This window comes from Macrotis lagotis, chromosome 2 (assembly GCF_037893015.1).
Source record: "Macrotis lagotis isolate mMagLag1 chromosome 2, bilby.v1.9.chrom.fasta, whole genome shotgun sequence".
Lineage (NCBI taxonomy): Eukaryota > Metazoa > Chordata > Mammalia > Peramelemorphia > Peramelidae > Macrotis > Macrotis lagotis.
The window spans coordinates 332,501,614-332,525,182 of NC_133659.1; the positions used below are offsets into that span (position 1 = coordinate 332,501,614).

Genomic DNA, 23,569 nt, shown 5'->3' on the forward strand with positions numbered 1-23,569 from the left:
TCTGCCATTTATACAAAATAAATGCACATAATCAGCTAAGATGAACTAAAGGTCCCTTCCAGCTCTCCAGTCTTAGTAGTTGATAATTAATTGCAACGACCATTTTGGGGTCAGAAGAACCAAGGATGAGAGGTGAGGGGCCACAGAATGTAGCATAAATCAGCATGAGTCATCAATGTATTCACCTGTTATGCTTAATTATTTTCCTTTGTTACAAATGAGAGTTAAGTGGAGGAGGCATATATGGAAAAATGGGAATGGTGTAAAAACAAAGGATATCAATAAAAGAGGAAGGAAGAGAGATAGGAAGGAAGAAAGGGATGTGAGAAAAAGAAAAGGACATAAAGGAATTTAAGAAAAAGAAAAATAAGAAAAAGATTTAATATTGAGAAAGAGATCTAAGAAAGAAAGGAAGGAATCATGGCTAAGATTTAGGATCACAGGATCACAGATCTAGGGCTGGATGGTACCTCAGAGATCATCTAGTTCAACTTCATCATTTTTACAGATGGGGAAACTGAGGCCAAGAAGCCTGGGTGACTTGCCCCAGATCACTACAGGAAGTACACTCAGAGAGAAACTCTGACCTCAGTTCCTCGAGGATGGAGGAGGACTTATTTATTCTCTGGTTACCAGAAGATTGTTTTTCTACATGGTCTCCTGCAACCTGCTTTGGAGTTAAAATCACCAGGGTCATAGCAAGGACAGGACTTGGGACATCCTGGGTTCCATGTGCATCTGTTCCCTCTTGGAGAGAGACCTCCAAACAAGGACCCTCCCTTGGCCTTTGGGCATCTGAGCCAAGTTGGCTCCCTAAAAAGGCAACCCCCTGGGGGGGTGGACCTGAGTCACTTGATATTTCAGATTGACAGGAATGACAATGCTGTGATTTCTTGGAATTTAGCTCTATTGGTATTCTCACATTGAGTCTAACAGGAAAGGGAGGACTCTGAGAGGAGTGGGCTGTTTTGGTAAGACTTTTGGATTATGATAAAATGAAAGGCAGGACTGCATAGTGGGTTGAGAGTTGACCTTCAAACCAGAAGTCTTAGGTTCAAATTCTGACTCCCACATATACTAGCTGTATAACATGGAAAAACTCCATCACTAGTCTGGGCAGCTCTGTAGAATAGGGGTGGATCTGAATTGGGGAAAGTTCAGTCTTCAAAATAAAAAAATAAAGACTCCAGGTCAGGTCTTCTTCAGGAATCAAAATTTTCAAAGATACTGACTGATGCTTCCTTTGGAAACTGTACCATGACAAATGATGTTAATAAGATGGATCACAGGCAAAGAAATAGCATCTCTATTGTATTTCTGGTTACTGGGTTAAATATTTCCCAATTAACTTTGAATCTGATTCTAGCTGTACTCAAGAGGCTGTGGGCCACATGTAGCCCGTGGGTTCATGTGTTGGATGATTCTGCTGTTCACAAGTCAGCCTCTTATGGAGCCAGGGAGGACTTAGAACAGTGGATGGGTTTTACAACCCAGAATGAGGGAGTGGTCTTAGAATAGCTCATGCCAGGACTGGGAGGAAACTTGGAAAAGGGAATGTCAAAACTAGGGAGGTCCTTAGAACAGGATGCCAGAGCTGGGGAGGGCCTTAGAAATTGGAATGTCAGAGTAGGGAAGGTTAGGAGAACATGGAATGTCACCCCACAACCATCCAAATCCAGGTTCCCATTGCCTCTACTCTGCCTGCCCAGTAATCCTGAAAAGTAGAGAGACAGGTCTCAATGTGAGGCATTCTAAAAAGATTGAGGATGAGGAGAGATAGAATGACAAAGCAGGTATGTTCAGATAAGGGAATGTCAACATTTCTAATTAAGGAAATGTTCCACTTGTGGGTGATTGGGAGTTTCAGGATGTGATCATCCTTGTGTGTGGCTGAAGTGAGGGAAAGACCAGATTGTGGAATTGAGGAAGATGAGGAAGTTTGAAGGAACTTGAGCATGGATGCTGGAGTACCCTGGGATAAGGGCAGGAGCCAGGGAGGAGAAAGGATGAACCAACTGCTAGCTTTGTTCAAGAAAAGAAGGAGAATGAGCCAGACACCTGAATAAAAAAGCCAAAAGGGTGGATTGAATGAAAATGTTTAATTGAGTGAAGTTCAAAGGAGGAATGGTGCTGAGTAAGAGAGAAAAAGGGAGAGTCTGACTTTGACCCAATATCTCATTCCCACCCCACCCAGAACAGGTGTGAGAAGAAGGTGCAGCCTGTGTGGGTGAGGAGAACCAGGTCTAAAGGAGGGCCAGCAGATGGAAGGAAAAGCAAACAGACAGACACAGAGACACAGAGCCAGATGCAGACAAAGATAGACTGAGCCACAGAGAGGGCAAGAGCCAAAGAGAGAGAAAAACACGGGGGGCGGGAGAGAGGGAGAGGGAGAGAGAGAGAGAGAGAGAGAGAGAGAGAGAGAGAGAGAGAGAGAGAGAGAGAGAGAGAGAGAGAGAGAGAAAGAGAAAGAGAAAGAGGAGGGAAAGATCCATTCTTCCTGTTTCTCCTAATCTTTGGACACTGATATTCCCCCTGACTCAAATTCACTTCCTTGTCATGGCATCACCTACCTGATGTATAGTCTTCTTTGAAAATGAAGGACAAACATCATTATCAACAGCATCAACATACCATCACATTCAAAGACAATCATTTTTTCAACCATTCCCCAATCCATGGGCAATTGAACAGTTTCCAGTTTTGGTTTTTTTGCTACCACAAAAAGTTCTGTGATGAATGTTTTTAGGAATTAAATTGGATCCTAGATCTGGGACTAGAAAGAAGCTTGGCACCTACCAGATCCGATTCCTCATTTTATAGAAGGGGATACTGGAACTTGGAGGTCGAGTGACTTGCTCAAAGTCACAAGGTTGGCTGAGCTGAAAGCTGAGCAGAGGTCACTCAGGATCAAAGCAAAGTCAGTCAGAAAAGACCCCCAGAGACCATCTAGACCAACACCTTCATTTAAAAGACTGAAGAAGGGGCGGCTAGGTGGTGTAGTGGATAAAGCATCAGCCTTGGAGTCAGGAGTACCTGGGTTCAAATCCGGTCTCAGACACTTAATAATGACCTAGCTGTGTGGCCTTGGGCAAGCCACTTAACCCCATTTGCCTTGCCAAAAAAACCTAAAAAAATTAAAATAAAAGACCGAAGAAACCCTCTTACAGGCAATACCACCATTGGCTTAAAAATCACATGGGTGTTAAGCGGTGGAGTCTGAATCTGAACCCAGGTCTTGAGCAGAATTGGATTTCTCCATTTTCTTGTCACTTGGATGAGACAGATCATTATCATAGAAACCTTTAAGAACCAGTCCTAATCTAGTAAAAAATATGGGGCTATTGAAGGGTGAGAGGGGCAGATGTTTCTTTAGTCACTCGACTAAATGGAGAGAGTGAAGAGGAGGGAGCCTCCCTTCTGTCTCGGGGCTGAGGAAGGACAAAGGATTCTGTGCAGCCATCATTTCTCTGTTGCTAGAATAAAGCAGAGGACAGGAGCTGCTCCCAGAAGCCTTTTCATCAGGTAATTAAAACAGATGAGAGTAATTATTCCAATTAACAATGAGGCCAGATACTGACAACATTTCATTCTGTTCAGTTTAATTCAAGAAACGTTTATTAAATGGTTACTTTTTGAAAGACACTATTCTGCACCTAGGCTACAAAGACAAAAAGAAATAGTTCCTGCCCTCAGGAAGCGTACATTTATCTGCAGAGAACAATCTGGATCAGTAAATAAAAGGTCGTTTGAAGACCAGGCAGAATGCTCATACTAAGAAAAGCTGGGAAGGCTCCAGGGAGCGAGTGATGCTTTGAAAGAAGGTGATGATTCTGAAAGGTCAGAATCTGGAAGAAAGATAAGGGGATGGAGTGGGAATAGTTTTAAGGTTTGCAAAACACTTTGTCAGCAACCCAAAGAGGTAGGTGCTATTTTTATTCCTATTTTACATATGAGGAAACTGAGGTAGACAGGTTTAGTGACTTGCCCAGTCACACTGCTAGAAGTATCTGAGGTCACATTTGAACTCAAGTCTTCCTGACTTCCTTCCCAGTGTTCAATCCACTGTACCCTCCTCTATCTGAAGACTATGGCATGGAAGGAGGGAGACTACATGAAGGAAAATAATATATGAATGAGGCTGGAAAGGTTGTAGTCTGCCAGGCTAAGGACTTTGGATGCCATCCTAAAGAAACCACAGGGAACCACCAAAGATGTTTGATCAAGGAAGTATCCAAAAATGATTTCCTTCAGATAAAAACATGAGACTAGGCATACAGGCTTACTTGGATGTGGACCCCCTCCTCATGATATCAAGTCTGGGAATTTCTTAGGACTTCAGCTTACTCATATGTAAAATGACTTGATGGCTTCCAAAGTCCTTTTCAGATCTAAAGTCAATTGTTCTCTCTCTCTCTCTCTCTCTCTCTCTCTCTCTCTCTCTCTCTCTCTCTCTCTCTCTCTCTCTCTCTCCTAGTCTCAGTTTTCTCATGTGTAAAATAAAGGGCCTCTGAGATTTCTTCCAACTTCAAAGTCTGTTTTTTCTCTCTCCCTCTTTACTACTCTCTCCTGTGCCTCCCCCCTCCCTCAATTTCTTTATTTAGCAAGTCAAAGGACTTGGTCCCTAAGGTCCCTTCTAAGTTCTGACTCCCTTTTGACTCCCTTCTACTCCAAGTTCAACTCTCTCTGGGTCATTCCATGGTAACAAGGTCCAGAGGAGCTGTCCATGGTCATCATCCTTTTATACTCAGGCCAAGTTGAAGGGCTGCTTTGTTTATAGGCAGCAAAGATTTGACAAACTTGTTTTTGCAAAAGCCCTTCCTTGAGAAGACAATATGTAGGGCAGCTCATGTCCAGAGGACTGAAAAGTAGTGATTCCTTCCATTTGCAACGAATCTTTTTTTACATCTACTTGTTCAATTAATGTTTCTAGAGGAGCTGCTGTATCTTTAAACCTCTGCTTTGGTTCCTAAACTCTAGTACACTGTAAATTCCTTGAGGGCAGGAATTTTTCCCTTTAGCCTCCGTGTCCCCAGCACCTGACTTGTTTCCTATCACAGAGAATGTACATACTTGCGTATCAATTGATTGAGTGATTGGATGTAAGTTCCTGTAGGGCAGGGACTATTTCACTTTTATTTTTATATTCTTAGCCCCTATCACAGAGCTTGGCACTTCATAAATGCTTCAGAAATCCCCACCCAGTCTGATGTCTTGGAGTCCAACTTCATTCCCTCTCCTTGACTCCTTCCTCTCTTTCTTTGTTTTGTAGAGATAAGGAGTTCACCATAGATGGCCCATTTCTCCAAGGGGCCATCACTTTAAATCACTTTATAGCCATCTCTTCCAGGACAAATGATCTGAATTCCTTAGGAGACCTTTCCCTGGTTTCTTAAGGTTTCTATTGACCTTTCTTGCTAATCCTCTCAAGACTAATAATGCATAAAGACATTTCTTGAGGAAGTCTGGTTTTTGTGTTCCTCACCATGCCTCCTCTGATAGTCAAGGGTTTCTAGGCCAGTTCCTCCAGTACTGATCTATGGATAAAGGTGAACAAACCTTGACCAGGCCACTTCTTTACATCTGCCATATCTGTTTGACCTTCTCAGGGGAGGTAATCCCACCAATTCAATCAGTTCAACATTAAGCATCTGCTGTGAGCCATGTCCTATATTAGACAATAGGAATACAAACACATAACAGGAAATAGTTCCTGTCCTCAAGAAGCTTACATTAGGAACGGTTAGATGGCACTGGCCCTGGAGTCAGGAGGACCTGAGTTCAAGTGCAGCCTCAGACACTTCATAATTACCTAGCTGTGTGGCTTTGGGCAAGCCACTTAACCCCATTTGCCTTGCAAAAAAAAAAAGCTTACATTATATATTATGGTGGGGGGGTGGGTAACCTGCATACAAATGAGTAATGGTATGTCTCTATATGGGTAAATCCATCTACCCCTTCTCATCCCCTGTGATTCTTGCTCAGTGCCCCACACCTAGTATGGCACCTGCACCATGATGATGAATTGATGAATGATGAGTCAAGAGAGCACAGGCTTCATAAACATATTCCTTCCTTGACTACAATCCTTAGTTATCATCCTCCTTCCTTACACTATCAATCATGTCTCTTGGGTACAAGGATGTGCAATTTGATTTATTAAGTATAAGGTGCTAACACTACAAAGACTGAAATGAAATAGTCCCTTCTTCCAAGTAGCTACCATTTTACTGTGAGGGGAGGGAGAGAGAGAAAAAAAAATATACCTAGGCAATCATGACCCAGGTTTAGACTGCCCCTTCTTCCAGAGATGTTGCCATGGAGACTTTGGGATGGAGGATGTATGAGTGTGGGTGTACTCACATAACCCTGAAATTGCCTCAGGTTCCTGGACCTTTTGACCTTAAAAGAACATCCTTTAGGAGAAGGTCCAAAAGGAGATGAAGAAAAGGAGGAAATAGGAACATCCCAGGTTCCATGCTTTTCTAGCCCAAGCCAAGTTTCAAATTTGGGATGGGTGCCTAATCCTTCCATCTCTAAAGGCAGGGAGCTAGAGAGGTAATAAAACCAAGAGACTAAATTAAGGATTAAGCAGATCAGAGCAAGAGCTAAGGATCTAGGGAGGGGAAAAGGAAGAAAGTTGGTAGAAAAATGTGAAACATAAAAACTTACAAAACAATTAATGTTGAAAACTTTGTAATTGGGAAATAAATATTTAAATAAAGAAAAAAGAGCTAGAGATCCACTGCACATGGAGATGGAAAGCAAAGAACAGATCAAAATAGCAGACAAGTCATTGGTGAGATGACAAGAATCGAGACCACAGACTAGTGATGTGATGTTGATAAGTATTTAACAGCCGGGTCTATGATAGGGAGGGGGAAAGGACTCTCAATGCTCTTTTAAATGTAATCTTCATTATTAATTTTTCTCTATCACCTTTCAAAGTCTAGACAATTAATAAAATAATAAATTGAACCTTAATCTGTGGCATTTTGGGGAGGGGGACAATGAGGGTTAAGTGACTTGCAAAGGGTCACACAGCTAGTAAGTATCAAGTATCTGAAACCAGATTTGAACTCTGTTCCTTCTGTCTCCAGGGCCAGTGCTCTATCCACCAAACCACTTACTTGCCCTAATCTGTAGCATTTGCCAGTTTCCAAAGGGTAAATGCTCACACTGAAAACTTAACAAGGGGCAGCTAGGTGGTGCAGTGGATAGAACACCCACCTTGGTGTTAGAGGGACCTGAATTCAAATGTGACCTCAGACACTTAATAATTACCTAACTGTGTGACCTTGGGCAAATCACTTAAGACCATTGCTTTATCAAAAAAAAAAAAACTTCACAATCAGCTTTCCTTAGTCTGGTTAGAGCAGGTTATAGTATGTCCGGGCCAAACATGCTTGACTTCTTCTGTCCTGGGGCTCTACTTGGGAACATTCCCTGTCTCTTTTACCTGTCTGGCTATATTTCTTTCCAGTAGGGAAAGAGGGATAGATACAAGGAAGGAAGAAAGAAGCAACTCCCTCTCCTCACCCCCCCCAAAAGAAACTGGACATTGTATTGCAGCCTGCTTTTCATCAGTTAAACATTTATCGGTGTTTCTATAAGAACTAGCAAGGAGATTTAATGTGTAGAGAGCAGTTCTGGGAGAAAACTCTCCTGATACCTGTTCTGTAACTTAGTCTTAGAAGATTGCCGGGGGTGGGGGCAGGGTGTCACTGAGAGGCTAGTGACTTGCCCAGATTCACAATAAATTAAACCTTAATGTTGCCACATTAAAACTTATACAACTATTAAAGTACGATGGCAATTAAACAGCCACTGTCCAAATCCACAAGTATAGTTTGACAAAAAGGCAAAGAGATTTTTCCCAGTTCAGTCTAAGGTGTGTGTGTGTGTGTGTGTGTGTGTGTGTGTGTGTGAATTAGAGAATTTTGGATTTGGTGTCATTTTGGTTAATCCATTTCTACTAGACTGCATTTGAACCCAGAACACTTAGCACAGAGAAATAAGCCATAAGCAAAGAGAGGGGGCAGAGGGAAGGGGGTAATGCAGTTGTATCCATAGGTATATATAGAGAATATATACAGAACCATACAGTCATTTCAAAAGGGAGATGAGAGGATGGGGGGGCAGGGAGGCCTATGAGAGGTGTTCTTAAGAGGCAGAAGGAAAAAAGGATTATATTCCAGATGAGGAAATCACCTTGCAAAGGCCCAGGCGAGATATAGAATATTATAAGGGAAGACAGCCAAATAGCACATTCCCTTAATAAACATCTGCTGGATTGTTGGGTCTTCTGTATTTTTCAGGAAAGAAAAAAAGAGATAGGGAGGAAGAGGGCAGCAGGAAGACCAATTTTTGCTGACAACTTCAATTTGCAAAAGTGAATCTGGGGTTAAACTGATTTGAAAAGCCATTTTTCTCCCTGCTTTCCTTCCCGTTGTCTCTCTGTATAAACCCCAATCAGCTCCGGGGGTGGTCCGCCAACCCAGCTCATTCCAAACCCCCCACCATCCTGAGGCTTGGCAGGTCCTGCTTCCTTCCAGCTTCAGCCTCAGTGATGGAGGCATTCTTCCTCACTGGACTCACGCCAGTCTCTCTTTTGTAAATGACCCCTGGCATCGCCACAAAAGCTGGCTGCACATTGGGAGGCAGGAATGGAATTGTCCCAGGCACTCAGCGAGAATGGTGGGACTTGAAACCGTTGCGACTTTCTGCTCCCATCAGCTCCTGTCGTCAATCATTCCCCTCTTTGCCCATTTAGCATCTGGGGGACTTCACATGTGCTGCCTTGGAAGGGAGCCGTCACTCATTCCTGGATGAATGTGAAGGGCTAAAGAAGCAAGAAAGAGAGGATTCTTACCAATTTGGGTGGGGGGGGGGAGATGCTTCATATGCTTCTTTCCAAAATGGCATTCTCTTCCCCAATCGCCTTTTGATGCAGTGATGATGGGGAAAATGAGGGAAACTAGTTTGGATTCCAAAATTAATTTTTAGAGATTGATCCTACATAAATAATAGACTCTACCTAGTTAAGGACCTAATGAATTTATCTATCCATCTCTCTCCTATCTCTCTAGCTCTCTCTCTTATCTTTCTATCTATCCTTCCATCTAGCTATCTATCCATTTCTCTATCTCTTATCTATCCTATCTTTCTATCTATCTCCCTATCTATCTTTTACGATCCCATAATTACCCATATAGAATAAGAATAGACCAGATTGTAAGTGGAGCCTCCTGGGAGATATCCCAGTCCTGAAAGTCAGATTTGCCCTCATTACACAAATATACCAACCAATTAAGAAGAATGAGGCATCAAAAATGAGAGGCAGGTAGTACCATGAGTCTGATCCTAAGGAGAGAAAACAAAATAGAAAACCTTCCTAGAGAGAAGGGTAAAAAGAGAGGTTACCTTGCTTTCCTTTTTTCTTTTATTTTGATCCTGGATCTCTCAGTGTCATCAGGCTGAACATACAGTGGTGATTGGTGGGCCTGATCCCATGCTGATTGGCAAGGAAGATTTGAACTGCCTGTTGCCAACCTGGGCTGGCCTGGGCTGATTCACCCTTCCTTAGGTACCAACTTAGTTCAGACTCCCTGTTGGCCTTAGACCTACCGTAGCCCCATGATTACTAAGCTCAATTGATCCACTCTTGCCTTCCCTAATAGCAGAGATCACAAGCTTGTACCACCAGGCCCCCTTTGCTATTTTAATAAAAGTAAACTTTTTATGAGGGAACATCAAACCAAAAACACAAACCGTTTGTAAACATCAGCTATGTTCTGTGAAGATGCTGGCTTTCTGGGATGTTCCTGCCAGGCAGATTTCCCAGAGGCTGCTCTCCATGGGGTACAGCTCAGGGAAACTGGCTTTGATGCCTCATACATGGGGTGAATTGAGCTAGGCCCGGAAGATTCAGATGGAAGAAGCAGATGAGGAGCACCTTGTCTAGCTGTCTTCATCTAACACACATAATTAGAAAGGGAAACTGGGACTTGGAGTAGGGGCAGGGAAAGATGGCTCTCCCAGACGGTGCCCATTGAAGGTAACCATTGGTATTTGTCCAGGGCTTGCCCAGGTGTCCATGGATGTGTATTACCTAAAGAAGCCTTGTCTCTCTGGGCTCCTGTCCCTGGATCCATCTCCCTTTCACTCAGTTCCATGAAATTTAACCAAATGAGAGACAGCAGCTACCTAGATAAGTTGTCTTTTTATTTTTGTCCCAGTGACCACACTGTCCTCACTTAACTTAGGGGACGTAGGGTGAGAGATTACCGCCCATCATGCTGAGCGCGTCCCCATCATTACCTGGTTCATTTGCAGATTCATCTCATTTTGGTAGGAATATCTGCTAGGGCAGGGGCAGGTCCCTTAAAAGCAGGAAGAAATTTTTCAGACTGAATCCAACCCGAAAAGAGACCCCATCTGGCATCTCCCTCATGGCCAGGGGGCGGAGTAGGCCTGTTCCAGGGTCCACGGGGTTTCTAATTTGAGAGTCTTGGTCTATAACCAAATCAAAAAAGTGTTTGGAGGAGGGAAACCCTTTGGTCCAAATGAGTTTGTGGGGAGTAAATTCAAATAAAAACCAGTAGCATGAGTGTCTTTGGATCTACCCTCTTTTTCTTCATTTTTAAAAATTTATTTCTTTATACATTCCTAAAGCAGTCTTGTTGTAAGGGTGAGCCTTATCTCCCTTCCCCCCCCCCCACAAAAATAGAAAAACCTCATGAAAAATAAAGTGAAAGAAAGAAAAAAGAATTGCACTTCAGTCTGTGTTCAGATACCATCAGCTCTGCCTCTGGGGTGGATCCCATTCTTTATCAGAAGTCCATCAGAGAAGTTGCTTCCATATTTTTTCCCACAGTTGTTCTTTGCTGATTGTATTTCCCTCCATCCATTTCGGCCCACTTCCATTTATTCTCTTTTTCTCTCTCCTTTTACTTTGTCCCTCCTCAAAAGTGTGCTATGGGGTGGCTGAGTGACACAGAGGACATGGATCTGCCCCTTTTTTGCTGTCTTTACTCAGATTCATAGAGCCTGGCTGATCCAAAACAGAACGAAAGAAGGCCCCCTTGAGAGGCCTCAACTCTTTCTTGTGGCTCCAGAGCCCTCCCTGTTGTGAACTACACCCCTCCTCACATCCTTAAGGGAAGTCACTTCAGCATCATCTCACTTTCGGGTTCAGCTCCTTGAGAATAATCTTTTTATTAGGAGAAGGGAGGGGGTTTTCTACAAGGGGATGTGTTAATGCAGCAAACATTGTAGGAAGAATGAGAGGTGCTCTCTGGCCATGTCTCCCACCGGTGACTCCCTAAGGGCCATGGCAAAGAGATCAAACTCACAGACCCCGGGCCACAGAGAACCCAAGACCTTCTCAGGGTGGTCCGAGTCAGATTCAAATGGAACTGGGAAATACTCACAAAATGAATAACAATATACTAAAACATAGGTAATATTACACATGTTAAAACTAAGTTGAAATGCAGATCACAGGGACCCTCCTATATCACTCTGGTGGCCCCAACTTCTGTTTGAGTTTGATACCACTGACCTGGAGGATCAAATAAAAAATCCTTTGTTTGTCATTGAACTTATTCTCAAAGTCTTCTTAGATTTTTCCTCCCTTCCATGGAGAAATTTACCCAATTTGAGGTTATAAATCTGGACCCTGGGAAGGATGATGGAATTCCTGACAGACGGTGGGAAACTGAGAAGAGGGGCAAGTTTAAGAAGAAGGATAGAGAGTTCTAATTGGGCTGGATTGAGATTGAGCTGCCTATGGGAGATCCAATTCAAAATGTCAGTCAGCAATCATTTATTAAGCGTATTATTCTCATAGACCAGGCAGTGTGTTAAGCTCCTAATTCAGACCTGGACCTCAGGAGACAGCTTGAGACCAGATCACAAGGTCTGGAAACCACCTGCAGAGAGATGGTCTTTGAACCCGATGGAGGCAAGGAAATCGCCAAGAGACAGATTGTAGAGAGAAGAGGGGATCTGGGATGATAAGTGGATATGACATGATCCAAGAAGAGCCAGCAAAGGAGACTGAAGAGTGGTCAGAGAGGAAGGAGGAAACCCAAGAGAAAGGAGCTCCATGGGATGTTCTGGAGCAGACAGGGAGAAGACTGAGGAAAGGACATTAGACTTATCCATTCAGTCCTCTGTTGGTCACTTCAGAGATGATGATTGCAGTTGAGAGACAAAGTCAGAAGCTAGATTGCTGAGAATTTAGAGGTGAATTAAAGGAAAGGAAATAGAAGGATAGGGAAGAAAGAGAATAAACATTTATTTGGAGCCTACTGTGTGTGAATATCTCAATTTGGAACTCAAAATTTTTTAAAATGTTAAAAATTACTTCTATGTGTAAATGGAAAAAATAAGATATTATTCAAGATTTTTTTAAATATCATCTCATTTGTTGTGCTCCTCACAACAACTTTGGTTATTATTGTCATTCTCATTTTACAGATGAGGAAACTGAGGCAAACGGAGGTTAAGTGACTTGCCCAGGGTCACATGTTCAGTAAACATTGACTGAGTTACTGAATAACTCTTATTCTTATAGAAATTCCATTATTTAATGGTTTCAGTGGAGCTGCCCAAGCCCCTGAAGTCCTCTTGGCCCATTGTTTTAGCGCTTTGTGGACCATGGAATTTGAAGTGTCTGAAGTTGGATTTGAATTCGGGGCTTCCTGCCTCCAGCCCCAGCACTCTCTCCACTGAGCCATAACCTGGCTGCCAGGTGTGGACCAGAAACAGAGAGAAGAGGTAGCTGGGGAGCATTGGCATGACTGGGGTGTGCCCTTGTCTGTGGGCAGCAGGGAGTGGGAGAAAAGGAGAGGGGATGCTGAGGACAGGCGTGGAGGCAGCCTGGAGTAAGGGCACATGGCCAGCTCTCAGAGGCTATTCACCAGTCACACACACACATGCACACATACACACACATGCACACACATGCATGCATGCACACACAGTACACACACATCCACACACACTGCACACTCACATACCCATGCTCATACCCACATTACGCACTCATACATACCACACACATACACACACTGAACATGCACACACATATATACACACATTACATGCTCACACATACCACACATACACACACTACACACTCACATGCACACACATACACACACACTCACACAAGCACACACCGCACATACTGCACACTCACATCCATACACATACACACTACACACTCACATCCACATGCACACACATTACATTCTTATACAAGCACATTACACATATACACACACTGTACACTCACATGCACACACAATGCACCCTTACACACACTACACATTCACATGCCCATGCACACATATTACACACTCACACACTACACACTCATGCATGCACACACATTACACACTCATATACTACACACTCATGCACATACACACATTACATGTCACACAAGCACACACTACACACAATACATGTTCACTTATACATGCACACACATTACACACTCACACATGCACACACTACACACTCACATACACACATTATATACTCACACAAACACACACACCATGCACTCATACAGGCACACACACACACACACACACACACACACACTCCCATAAGCAGATGGAAGGTGCATTTAGGACTATGCCAACACCAGGGCACCTGTGAGGGTGACTTGCCATGGGCCCGCCTCCTGGCGGGCTGGGAGCGGGCCTGGGTGTCAGCTTCCTCACAGACCAGCTCCATTTTCTTTTGTTGGTTTCCATTTCTCTGAAGCTGCTCAGATCTTCAGCTGTCAATCTGGTGAGTTTTGCTTTTGAAGGACCAGCAAGCAGGCTGGTGCTCACACGCACACACACGCATACACACATGCACATTACAAACTGACTCTCAGCCAGACACACACATACACACACGCATGCACACATACACACATTCAAAAACGTACACCTCTATACATACACATACTCACTTTGCCTTTGGGTCTCTATTTTGTTGCTTGATGCCTAACAAGGAGCAGGAGAGAGGGACCTGGACCCATGAGTCACCACTCCTGACCAGTCAGGCCTGGACGTGGGGCCAGACTCCCCTTGTACCGTAGTGACCCCTCTGTTCATCCGCAGGGGACTACAGCTGTTGGGTAGGACCATGGGGTCATCTTGTTCAACGTTCTCCTTTTATAGGACACTTGGAGGCCCAGAAGAGAAATGATTTCCCAAAGTCACAGCAGTATGGGAGGCCAGGTCTAGGCCTCACAGGCCACCCAGTCCATCACTACATTACGAGTAAAGAAACTGAAGCCCTTAAAGGTTAAGTGGCATGTCTGAAATTTCCCCTGGTAGCAAGGGGACAGAGTCAAGATTTGAACCCAGGTCCTCTGGGACTAAACTACCTTCATCTTCTCCCCTGTGCATATAGAAGGAGGTCAGTAAACATTGGATAAAGGACTGGGTGACTGTTATTCCTTCAGAAATGTCATGAGTTTAATGGAGCTGCCTGTGCCTCAGATCTGCTCTTGGCCCATTGTTTCAATGCTTTGTAGAGCACAGTTTCAAAGATTTAAAGCTAAAAAGGACTTCAGAGGTCATTTTACAAATGGGGAAACTGAGGTCAGAGATGGTAAGTGACTTACCCAAAGTCACACAACTAGTAAGTGTCTGAGACAGGATTTGAACCTAGATGCTACAGCATGCAGCCTCTGACAAAGCTTCTATAGTTCATGGGACAGAGAAATCAGGAGGAAACCCCCTGGGTGATGCTGGTCTCGACTGTCTCCCCCAACCCCAGTCCCATCTTGAGATCATATAGAAGGGTGTAGGCCCCTTCCCAGACACGGATGAGGGAACAGCAATTCAGAAAATATTTATCAACCCCAGCCTTGTGGGTAGATTGTGGTGGAGACGTTACTGAGAGACTAGAATGTGTGGGTAGCGGCACTTCAAACATGTGACTTGAGACCCGGCTAGAGCATTTTAGATGATGGGAATGGTGGGGTTCTCAGCCTCCGAACCCAAGGAGAAGGAACCTTTAGAGAGAGGGCTGGGTTTCATGCCTAGCTTGACTAAGATGGGGAGGATCTCCAAAGGGCATTTCTGCCTCCCAGAGGCTAGGATCTTGGAGAGAAAAGAGGCTGACCTCCCTCCAGTGATGCTCCAAGGCCAGAGTGGGTCGGTGTGAGCCTCCCTACAGCCGATGCTCGGGTGGGGTTAAGCAGGACACCCGTGTCAGAGCCTCTGGGAAAGAAAGAACCATCCTGGGGAAGCCAGTGAATTTGGAGTTTGGAAAAAAGCACAAAATTCTTGTTGTTCCTACTTAAGAGTTGAAAGGGACTTGGGAGGCACTCACTCCCCCTCCTTCATCGTCTAGATGAGGCTGGGAAATAGGACACTCCTCTGGTGGACATTCAAATCCTCCCTAATCTCACCATGGCCTATTTTTTCCCAAGCTGAATGTGCCTCTTTGTGCCAGTGTGGTCTACATCCCACCTCCTCCTTCCGTGTTTTTGCTCAGGCTGTGCCCCCTGCCTCTTGGAATCCAAACTCCCTTTGAGGCTCAGCTAGAGGGCCAACTCCTCCCAGAGGCTTTCCTGGCTTCCCCCAGTTGTTAATGCTTTCTCCCATCCCATCACTGTAACCCTATCTTTACTTAGTTGGGAACCCTATCTTTACTTTATTACATCACTTGTAGAATGTAACATGCATAGTATGGTGGACGGATCACTGGACTTGACCTCAGGAAGACCTGGGTTCCAATTCTGCCCTGAACTCTTACTGGCTTTGTGACCCTGGGCAAGTCACTTCACCCTGCTTGCCTCAGTTTCCTCTTCTGTAAAAAGAGCTGGAGAAGGAAATGGCAAATACTCCAGTATCTCTGCCAAGAAAATCACAAATGGGGTTAGAGTCAGACACAGCTGAACAATACACATCAAATATGGAGATTAAAAAAAGGAGAATCCCTTCTTGAATGAGGAAAAATAGAGGAACATCTTTTCAATCCTCTTGATAGGAAATGGAGACATTAACTTGAAATAGGTTTGGAAAGAGCTGTGATCGATCGGTGTGATTAGAAGTATGGAGGAAGTCTAAGGGAAGCTCTAAGTCTTGGGAAGCAGGACTGCCAAGATGACCCTTATCTGTGACCCCCCAGAATTGACTGTGGCACTTCTCTAGGTCCCTGTCCCTCCTCGTCATTGCTTCTGGAGTCCTTTTGTTCCCTATAAGTCTTAAGTCTCATGTAGCCTTAGAACTGCCTGGATCAATGAGAGAAAAAGTTTCTTTATCAAGGCCGGTTCTTCTGCTGCTGTGCCTCACCACTTGTCCTGTAGGAATGCTTATCCACAGGTATAAGGATCAGAAAGAGGTGAAATGATTTCTGCAGGGTCACCCAAATAGCAACAAAAGTGGAATTTGAATACAGGTCTTTCCTGGGTCCAGTCGGTCCCATACCCTTCCCACTCTCCCAACCTAGGAAACAAAATCAAATTGGGATTGTAAACCGCAGAACAACAGCAATAAAACAACCCCAGCTATTAGCAAGAGCCTGCATACAGCAAGCAGAGAATAAATGCTTGGCGATGCATTGATTGACTTGCTTGCCTGTTGCTCCAGGCCTTCATGAAGCCATTGTCAGAGCAGCAGGCTCAGTGACATTGCATGAATCAAGTGGAGGCAAATGGAGGCTGACAAAGTAGTTGATTATGTTGGCTATTATGGAAGGAGAAGTAACATTTGATCCTTCTCCTCTCGATTATTTATCACCCTGCTGTACTTTATCTTTGGCGTCTCCATTTAAATACAGAATACTAGCGCAGCCTTGGCTTACCTGGGTTTGGGGTATGGGTGGATTTTTTTTTTAAGTAACTCAAAGCACACCACGTAAAATGTCATTTATCATCCTCTGAGATTTCTTATTAGAAAATTGTTTTCTGGCCCTGCATACAAATGTCCACCAGCATTTTAGAAGCTTCTACAGAGATTCTGTTTGTTTCTTCATGAATTACTACTCATAGCATAGGGCCATTTCAACCGATAATCCATTCTTTCTCTTAGTGATTACCTTACTAGCCTGAAACATAAAAGAAAATGGTGAATATCCATCTCCCAAGTCTGCGACCTTCCTCTGTGTATTTAAAACTCCAACTGTGACAGGTCCTGGGCTGGGTTCTAGTCATACAGAAGCAAAGAGGAAGAAGGCCTTGCCCTGAAGGAGCTTCCATTCTGCTGTGGAGCAGGGGAAGGGAGGGAGGGTGCAGGCTCAAGCTACCTGTGCAGAAAAGCAACTATATACAAAAGAAGATAATTTGGGGAGCAGTGGAGCCCCCAGTGCCTGGAGCTGGAGGGAAGGTCTCTTGTAGGAGGGTAAGGAAGCTAAGAACCAACGGTGAGGAGAGAAAGTCTGGCTGAGCCACTGAGCAGGAGAAAGGGAGCTGCATACATATTAATATGTATTTTAAGTCTAGAAGGATAAACCTGAACCAGGTGATGAAAGATTTTAGATAGCAACAAAACGTCTGGATTTATCCTGAGGAACAGAGAGCCACTTACGGATCTTGAGCTGGAGAGTGTCTGTGTCTTCTGTCTCTTAACATAAAATCATGACTGCCTCTAATGGGCTCCCAGTTGTGACTGTTCCCTCCCTCTCAAATTACCTTGTTTTACCTCTCTATGTACCTAAGGGGGTTGGATTAGACAGCTTCTAAGACCCCTTCTAGCTCTAAATATCTATGTTATATATTCCCCCCTCCTCTACCACCCTTACCAATAGATTATTAACTCTCTAGATTGGGATATCTTTTGTTTACAGTGAAATAAGTAGATATTTTGCACAAAGCATCCTTCTGGTTTAAGAGATCAGGTAAGATACCAACCCCGTTGGTGGGAGGCAAAAAACTCTACTCCAAAGCTGATGCTGAGGACTCCACAGTAGGGAAGGGGAGAAAAATAGCAAGGAGGGGGCCAATGAATCATCCCACCATCTATCTGGAAACTTCTTATTTTAAATCATTATTGGTCCTAGCTAGGTGTTAAGCTCTGTTGTGTTAGTCAAGCATTCGATAATAACTCATCCAATCCATACTTTATTAAATAAGTTTTTTGAGTGCCTACCTGGTGCCAGGCACTATGTTCATCATTAGAGATGCAAAGTCAAAAATGAAATATTCCTATTCTCAAGTTTATGTTCGATCCTATTTTTATATTTCTAAAAGAAAAAGTCCTGTAAGCACCCTCTAAATTTGGCAACCTGGGTCAAATTGTACATTGTTCCACCCTAGTTCTGTGACTTGTTCCCCTGGAAACAGTCTTTTACATACAACAAGTGCCTAATAAATGTTTGTTGAATTGAAATGTTAGTCTTTTTATAGAAAACATTCCCTCATACAGACACCAAACATCATTTGTGTTATCTCTAGGAGAGAAGAGAAATGCATGAGCATATGCCACATTAGCCACATGTGGTCCATATCCCGAAGCAAGGAACAACCACTAGTGACGCCAATGTTTAAGGGCGCCTTGCTTTTGACAAAGATTTCTCTTTGAAATATCACAGCTCAAAAACCAAAAAAGAAAAAAGAAAAGGAAAAAAATCACAGTCTAGTGGAAGAATTATTGTGAGAATAAGAGGATTTGAATGCTGACCCTAATACTGGCTTATTACTTATTTGAGCTAACACACAATCATTCTTCATAGATGATATACATAGATGACAATTCTTAAACATTGGGAGAAAGTGCTGGACTTTGAGTTAGGGAGACCCATGGTCCAATTTCACATCTAACACTTAGTCAGGGCGGCTAGGTAGCACAGTGGATAGAGCACCAGCCCTGGAGTCAGGAGTACCTGAACTCAAATCCGGCCTCAGACATTTAATAATTACCTAGTCATGTGGCCTTGGGCAAGTCACTTAACCCCATTTGCCTTGCAAAAACCTTAAAAAATAACAAAAATAACAAAAATAAAAATAAAGTATACTGTCTGTGTAATCTTAGGGAGATTGCTTCCATTCTCTGGACCTCAGTTTCCCCTTCTGTAAAATGAGGGGAACAGACTAAATGAGCCATGAGCTGCCTTCCAGGTCTAGGTCTGTGACCCTATGTGTGATCATAGGTAAGTCATTTCTACTCTCTGGACCTCAGTTTCCCCTTCTGTAAAATGAGGGGTTCAGATTAAATAGCCTCTGAGGTTCCTTCCATCTCAAGATCAATGATCAGGAGATCAGTGGTTTTCAGTGTAGGAACTCCCAGTATGACAATTCTCACCCAAACCAATAACCTCCTCTTCTCCCCCTTCCTCATAGAATTAGTGTCTTAGCATGTTGCCCAAGACTTAGTATGTCTCCCAAGGTTACATAGCTAGAAATTTCCAAGAAAGGATTTAACCAGGCTGCCGTGCCCAGCACCTTAATCACCATCCCAAGCTGCAAATTCAGTCATTATAGACTAGGTGTAATTCTGTTCTGAAGAATAATTGCCCATTAATTTAAATAAAGAAGCTCTATCTTTCTGAGAGAGCCATTAGAGAAAAATATCGACTGAAGGAGGGCCCCAACCACTTCATGATCCTTCAGGATCCTGCCTCCACCTCTGCCCTCCCTAGGGTCTAGTTGAAAGATTCATCTGTCCCCTACCAGCGCTGGGGAATGGACTCCCTGAACTGCCCTCAAGGCCTTTTGTATCTGGCTACGTCTGCTAGCACTCACGCTCCAGTGACAGAGCTTCAGAGCTGGACGAGGATGAGCATCGGAGGCCGAGTCACACCTCCTAGAAATACAAACCAACTTGGCCAAATCACAAAGGACTGAAATAGGACAAGGTACCCTGCCTTCCATAAAGGTCATGGTTGACATAGAAATATAAGCCCAGCCTTAACTTACACCTTTAGTACCTTCTCTAGTCTGGTGTCAGAGGTCCCCATCTTAGGGGATAAAGAGCTCTCTTGGAATCAGGGAGCTATGAGTTCAAATCTCACCTCTGACTGTGTAAGTCAACTTCTCTCTCAATGATCTAGGAAGCTCCTGAAGACTCTAAGTCATAGAACAGGTGCTCATCTATAGTGGCAGAGAGTGGGGAACTACCAGGCCTTCAGGCTAATGGTCATCCACCATTCACCTTTCTCATTATTGGATTGATTTGTCTTTTCATTTTTTATACCCTTATAGACATATAATATATATATATTCATATTATAGGTACGTAATATATATGTTTATATGCAAATATATATCCTTCCCCTTTTAGGGACGAGGGTCATTTAGTTTCTTAATGAATGTCAACTTAACTTAATTGAGGGTCAATTTAACTTCCCCTAAGACCATATGAGCTTAATAGTTTTAGAGTCAATATGTATTGAGTGGCCCCATGAAAATCTAAGCTGTCTATCTGTACCAGGGAGGAGTTTCCTCACCTGGGATTCCCCATGCCAATGAAATCACAATCCAATCCCTATGCCTATCCCTGGTCTTGGATCACTGTGATTACAGATAGGAAAAGGTAGAAGTGAACATTCTTTCTCTCATTTTCTTACATGTGATTTTCATTACAAGTGTTAGGGTTTGGAGATGGTTGACTTTGATTTTCTTTAAGCAATTGATCATTTGTGGCAGATGATTTGGGCTCTGTGCTTTCAGCCATTCTTTAAGACAGAGAAGACCAGGGAATGAGCTCTTCTCACAAGCCCTCCCCGAACGTTGGGTCGGTGAGTTCATCCTTTGGCCCTGACACCACCTCATCCCACTTGGAAAAAAGCAGTTGTTAGCACAGTGGGGAAAGCAGGGCAGCCAAAAAAGCAAAGGAAAGAAGGAAGAATTGGGATAATAAGAGAAATTATGGCTAGCATTTCTAGAGCACTTTTAAGATTTACAAAAACTGTCATTTAGACACATACACATACATAATTTATTCATATCTATATATGTGTCTATGTTAGTGTGTATGTGTATTGGAAAAAATGTACCCATCCCCTGTTTTGTAGAAGTGGAGGCCTATGGGTGTAAAACTGTGCATACACTGTCAGTTCGCATCAAGGATTAGTTCTGCTGAACTGATCCCCTTCCCCCCATGTTTCTGTTTTTTATTTTTTGCTGAAGGGATGGATGGCTTTCTGGGGTGGGGGAAGGAGAAAAGCTATGAGTTCAAATCCAGTCTCAGATCCTTAGCTGAGTGACCCTAAACAAGTCATTTCTTTTATGTCTACCTCAGGTTCCTCAATTGTGACAAATACTTGTAAAAATACTTTGCAGATCTGAAAGTGCTATAAAAGGCCAGCTATGATAATATAGCCTTGTGCAATAGGGAAAATATTGTTTGGGCATCAGAGTGTAAGAGTTCGAATTCTTTTTCTGCCTCTAGCTCCTGGGGGACTTTGGTAAGTTATCTGCTCTCTGTGAGCCTCAGTTTCCTCATCTGTAAAAACAAAGAGTTGGAGTTCATTGGTCCTTTAGGATCACACACTAAATGGTACAGTAAATGCCATGGGCTCTGCCCCATTCGGAGGTGGTGCTATCAGTTTATTAACATCATAACCCAAAAACATCAATCAAAGGAGAAAATCTGGGCTCATAGCTCATAGCCCTCCACAGGAGGCCAACATGGCAGCAGACATTTAAACATCATGAATAACCATTAAAGCAGCTGGCATTAACAGAGCCCACATTAAGGCTTGCAAAGTATTTCCATTTTCTTTGATTCTCTGAAAAAAAAAACCTGTGAGATCACAGTGGAGGAAAGGGGGAAAAAGCATTTATTAGTCACCCGTGTGCTAAGCTGATCACAAATCTGGTCTCATGTGATCCTCACAACAACCCTGGGACGTAGGTGCAATTAAGATCCCCATTTAAAAGTGAAGGAAAATGAGGCAGACCGGTTAAGTGACTTGCCCAGGGTCACAGGGTAAGTAACTGAGATTGGATTTGAATTCAGGTCTTCCACCTAGCTACCTCTTAGTCATGGTCAAGTCATTTTTGACAAGCACCTACTATGGCCTAAGAAAGACGCTGGGCTGAGTGCTGGGAGTACAAGAAAAGAAAAAGAAAAAAACAGTCCCTGCTCCCAGAGGAGTGTAATGGGAGATAACATGCAAATAGTTAAGGAACAAACAATTAGAAAGGAAGGGTTAAGATTAGCATTTTACAAATAAGGAAACTGAGGCAGGCAGGTTAAGCGACTTACTCAGAGTCACACAACCAGACTTTGGGGAAAGATCCCAGTCATCCTTCTAGCCCCCCAAGCCTTCTCTGAAAAAGGCAATAAGGAACCTCAGTGGGGATATCTGGAAGGTGGCAACCACTGCAAACACCAAATCCTCTCTACCATCTTGCTTTGTTCCCTAGCTGGGATGCCCATCTCACGTCTCCTCTGCATCTATGGGTACTTCAGGTTCTCTTTTTCTCCCTCTCACTCGACATTGAATTTTACTGAGGCCGGGTCCGGTGAGCTCTGCATAGGAGCTAAATTTTAAAGGGAACAATCTGCCAGCTCCTGGGGCGGCCTCAAGCACTTGACCTAATTCTGCTCAGGCCAGGGGTCTGGGGGAGGGAGAGGGGGAAGAAAGTGGGTCCCAACTCTTGTTTGAGAATGAGGCCCACTGTTTACATCTGCTAACTGCAAGGCTACAGGTTCAGCCCATTGCGAGAAGCTTTTTCCTAGGTCTTCGAACCCAGACTAGTTGGTATTTATTTAGTATTTTTACTGTGGCTACTTCTGTTTGTCTCCTAAGCCCTTGGGAGAATAGGGACAGATTCATTCTTTGCTTCTGCATTGGTCTGGTTCAGTACACAGTAGATGTTTAATAAATGGACGCTCCCTATCATGAATTTAGCCTGGTTTTTCTTATGAGAAGCTCATCTCTGCCTTCCAGTAACTTCCATTCTTTAGTCTCTCTCTCCCCCCGTAACAGGCCTAAAGGTCCTTGAAGGTAGTTCTTCTGTGTCCCCTCAGCTTCTCTTCAGGCCTGAGGTATACCTACCTAGCCTGAGGCAAATGGAGATTTGTTCCAGGGTGCTAATGTCCAAGGGGAAGGGATGCTTCATCTCCAGGAGCAGATGCTTCATCTCCTGGGGAATTGCTGTCTCTATCCTCCCCTTCGGGGTCCTCCCTTGGTCTGTACTGACACCCTTCCACCCTTCCTCTCAAAGTCCTACCATTTCATAAGCCTCTCTCAGGGCCCACCCTCACCTCCAGCCTCCATGGAGGTGATGGCTAGACTCCCCAAGGGAATCGTTTCTGTTATATCTGACTCTTCATGACCCAATTAGGTATTTTCTTGGCAGGGACACTGGAGTGGTTTGCCTTTCCTTCTCCAACTCATTTGACAGATGAGGAAACTGAGGCAAAGTGTTAAATGACTTGCCCACAGTCACACAGTAAGTGTCTGAGACTGGATTTGAACTCACATATTCCTGATTCTAGGGCTGGCACTCTATCCATTGTGCCACCTAGCTACCCTGGGTGAGACTGTGACTTCCACTAAGGCTCCTGCAATCACACAGCTCCTGGAACAGGGTGAACACTTAATAAATACCTATTGATCTAATGATTAAGACTGTCTTCTCCACTACTGCCCTCCCCCCTCC

At 43.8% G+C, this 23,569-nt stretch overlaps 1 protein-coding gene across 4 annotated transcripts in view; it reads left to right on the forward strand.

Moving 5' to 3' along the window:
- The window catches only part of GRAP2 (GRB2 related adaptor protein 2), a 96,977-nt gene that overhangs the window by 34,678 nt on the left and 38,730 nt on the right, over nucleotides 1-23,569 (forward strand). The window lies entirely within an intron of this gene.